This window comes from Tupaia chinensis, unplaced genomic scaffold (assembly GCF_000334495.1).
Source record: "Tupaia chinensis unplaced genomic scaffold, TupChi_1.0 Scaffold000130_1, whole genome shotgun sequence".
Taxonomy (NCBI): domain Eukaryota; kingdom Metazoa; phylum Chordata; class Mammalia; order Scandentia; family Tupaiidae; genus Tupaia; species Tupaia belangeri.
In genome coordinates, this window is record NW_006159599.1 from 161,472 (window position 1) to 165,858 (window position 4,387).

The 4,387-nt window shown below is 39.2% G+C and overlaps 1 pseudogene; it reads left to right on the forward strand.

Moving 5' to 3' along the window:
- Positions 1 to 2,130: 2,130 nt before the first annotated feature.
- LOC102474045 (lupus La protein-like) lies at positions 2,131 to 4,160 on the forward strand (annotated as a pseudogene).
- The last annotated feature ends 227 nt before the right edge of the window (positions 4,161 to 4,387 follow it).

The following is a 4,387-nucleotide window of genomic DNA, read 5'->3' on the forward strand; positions in this document are numbered from 1 at the left end:
AGTAATACTAGATACCATTTTCAACCAAGAATACTATACCCAGTAAGATTATCTCTCACATGGGAAAAAAAGACAAAAACATTCTCAGATAAACAAAACCTGAAAGAATTTACCAATCCCAGACCAGCTCTCCAAGAAGTACTGAAAGGAGTGCTATCCCAGGAAAACTAAAGACAGACAAATAAGAGAACCAAAAATGACCAAGAAAAAGGCCAATTTAATGGTAGGGATTTGTTATGAAATATAAATAAGAATGTCAAATGATAATGGAAAGATCGGACCACAGTAACACTGCAAATTCAACAAAAGAGAGATTATACAAGACTGAAGTGGTAAAATAAAATTCTGTGACTTTTTTCCTAAAACATTACTAATTTTCTTCTATGTTTTGTCTACCAGATTTAAGGATTTGGGTTTTCTTTTGAGTTGTTGATAGGTTCAGCAATTTATTAAAAAATAATTTTTTAATTGAAACTTAAATTTTTCTCACTTATTGACCCCTTTGCAATTGGAAAATATCTTTGAGAATTCTTATTTTGTGGCAAAATGGTTATTTGCATAAGTTCAAGAATACAATAGTATCTGTTGCCTTGTATCAGAAATTGAATTCTTGTGGGACTTTGTGCAAATAACAGACCAAATTGAGATTAACCTAATTTGGGGGGGGCATCAAATAAGCTAGTTTATACCTCTCTTTAGTGGAGAATGGAGAGAGAAAAAAATGTTTTAGAAGAAAATTACAGTGAACTTATCACTAGATTCTAGCTTTGTCCATACTTAAAAATCTTTTGTGAATGAATAAAATGTGGAGGAGAAAAGTTAAGTAATAAGGGAGGGATGGAAAAGTGGAAGGGAAAAACTGATAAAAGTATGCTTAATTGACAAAAATGAGAAGCTATTTGCTGATGATAATGTATATAGCAATATCTTTGTCTTGACCAACATGCATGGTATTTGTGCTGGAAAAAGAAATTATACTGTAAAGACAAGTGATTAAATGTAAATAATTTTTAAAATAAATAAAGGAAAAAAAAGAATTTGTCTGTAATCATAAAAGACTGTAAAGCAAAAGCAATCCTACACAAGAAGAGTGGAGTGGGCAGCATCTCACTCACTGACCCCAAAATTTATTGCAAAGCTGTGATAATCAAAGCAGTATGGTATTGGCACAAAAACAGATAGGTGGACCAATGGAACAGAATAGAGATCCCAGAAATAAACCCCAAAACATACAGACAACTTATCTTTGCCAAAGGGTACCAGTCGACCTAGTGGGAAAAGGAAACCTCTTTAAGAAATGGTGCTGTCGCTGGGCGTGCGTGCGTGCCCAAGATCCCGAGAAGAGAATGGAGGAGAAGGGATTGTGGTGTGACCATCCCCCCTGGGGGTGATTTCTGGCTTTCTGTCTCTATGTCTCTCTCTGTCTGTCCGGCGAGCACACACGCCCTATAGTGAAAATCTCTAAAAAAAAAAAAGAAAGAAAGAAAGAAAAAAGAAATGGTGCTGGTTAAACTGGGTATCCACCTATAGAAAGATAAATCTGAACCCCTATCTCTCTCTCACCATTAACAAAATTCAACTCAAAATGGATAGGATCTTAACCTAAGACCTCAAACTTAGGAAACTAGTGGAAAACTTTGGGGAAAATTTGGGAGATATTGGGGTAGGCTAATACTTCTTAAGTAAGACCCCCAAAGTACAGGCAATCATCCCAAAAATAAACAAATGGGATTACATCAGATTATGATGTTTCTGCACAGCAAAGGGCACAGTAAGTAGTGTGAATTGACAACCCTCGGAATGGGAGAGTATTTTTGTAAACTATGCCCCAGATAAGAGCTGAAAACCAGAATACACAGGAAACTCAAGAGGCTTACCTGGAAAAAATGATTAACCCAATTAAAAGATGTGAAAAGGAGCTGAATAAACTACTCTCTAAGGAAGACATACAAACAGACAAAATACATAAACCAATGTTCAATATTCTTCATCATAAAGGAGATGCAGCTCAAAACCACAATGAGGGAACACACTAGGCCAGCGAGTGTCACTGGGAAGTGGAGACATTGCAGTGGCTGTTAGTGAGCCTGTGGGACGCCTCTGCGGGACCTGGCCCTAAAGATAGCCACAATGGCTGAAAATGGTGATAATGAAAAAATGGAGGCCAAAGTCTGTCATCAGATTGAGTATTATTTTGGAGAATTCAATTTGCTGCAGGATAAGTTTTTTTGGAGAGGTTTTTGCCATAAAGCGTGTGCGCTTGCCAGAGAGACAGAGAGAGACAGAGAGACAGAAAGTGAGAAATCATGCCCCAGGGGGGATGGCCACCCCACAATCCCTTCTCCTTCATTCTCCTCTCAGGATCTTGGGCACGCACGCTAACACGCCTGGCGTGAGTTTTAAGCCACCAGGTCCAGGACTCGAACTGTGGTCGACTATGTGGGAGTCCAGCGACATAGCCATTATGCTAACTGCTGGTTCCTGCTGCGGGACAAGATTTTAAAGGAACAGATAAAACTGGATGAAGATTGGGTACCTTTGGAGGTAATGATAAAATGCAACAGGTTAAACCGTCTAATGACAGACTTTAATGTAATAGTGGAAGCGTTGAGGCAAATCCAAGGCAGAACTCATGGAAATCAGTGAAGATAAAACTAAAATCAGGAAGTCTCCAAGCAAACCCTTCCCTGAAGTGACTGATAAGTATAAAAATGATTTTAAAAACAGATCTGTTTATATTAAAGGCTTCCCAACAGATGCAACCCTTGATGATATAAAGGAATGGTTAGAAGGTAAAGGTGAAATACTAAATGTTCAGATGAGAAGAACATTGCAGAAAGCATTTAAGGGATCAATATTTGCTGTGTTTGAAAACATTGCATCTGCAAAGAAGTTTGTAGAGACTCCTGGTCAGAAGCACAAAGGCACAGAGATGTTAATACTTTTAAAGGAAGATCACTTTGCAAAAAAAAAAAAAATGCAGAAAGAAGACAGCATAAAATAGAAGCAAAATTAAGAGCTAAACAACAGGGTCACACTATGTCACGATCCTCCTACCTCAGCCTCCCGAATCGCTGGGACAACAGGCACGCGCCACCATGCCAGGCTCTTTCAGACAGGACCTCGCTATATTCCCCACATGCCCCATGCTGGCCACAAACTCGCGATCCCCCTGCCTCAGCCTCCCGAGTAGCTGGGACTACATGCTCACACCACCACCACCGCCAACATTACCACCAACACCACCACCACTGCCACTGCCACCACTCCTGGCTTTCAGGAGAGCAAGAAGAAAAACAGAAGTTAGCAGAAGATGCTGAGATCAAATCTCTAGTTGAAAAGATTGGATGCTTGCTGAAATTTTCGGGTGACTTAGATGATCAGACCTGTAGAGAAGATTTGCACATCCTTTTCTCAAATCATGGTGAAATAAAATGGATAGATTGTATCAGAGGAGCAAAAGAGGGCATAATTATGTTTAAAGAAAAAGCCAAGGGAACCAGCAGTTAGCATAATGGCTATGTCACTGGACTCCCACGTAGTCAACCGCGGATCGCGTTCCGGACCCGGTGGCTTAAAACTCACGCCGGGCGCGTGTGCGTGCGTGCCCAAGATCCTGAGAGGAGAATGGAGGAGAAGGGATTGTGCATCCCCCCAGGGGGTGATTTCTTGCTTTCTGTCTCTATGTCTCTCTCTGTCTGTCTGGTGAGCGCACGGCGCCCTATAGCGAAAACCTCTCCAAAGAAAAAAAAAGAAAAGAAAAAGCCAAGAAAACCCTAGAAAAAAGCCAAAGATGCAAATAATGGTAACCTACAATTAAGGAACAAAGCAATCACTTGGGAAGTACTAGAAGGAGAGGTAGAAAAAGCAGCATTGAAAAAGAATCCCTAAACAAATGGAAGTCAAAAGGTTGCAAATTTAAAGGAAAAAGAAATAAAGCTGTTCAGCCTGCGTCTGCTAAAGCAAAAGTACAGTTTCAGGGCAAGATAACCAAATTCGATAGTGATGATGACTTTGATGAATATGAACCATCAACTCGACCAGTGAAAAGAGCAAGAGAAGAAACAGTCATGAAAGAACCTGCATCAAAACAACAGAAAACATAAAATGGAGTGGAGACCAGTAGTTTAGTGAACAATATTTTTATTCATTTTTATTAGGTTTAAGCTGCCTTTTGTCTCTGAAGTCTTTTAAAAAGAAAACTGAATTAGGTCCACTTCAATGTCCACCTGTAAGAACAGAAATTTTTTTAGTTGTTTAACTTGTCTTTTTGTTTTGTTTTGTTACCCTAATGAGAATTTTTAAAAAATGTATAGTTCTGTTTGTGTTATTCAGATGATTCAAATATCAACAGGAAGACTCTTCTGCTAAATTGCTTTTGTAATAT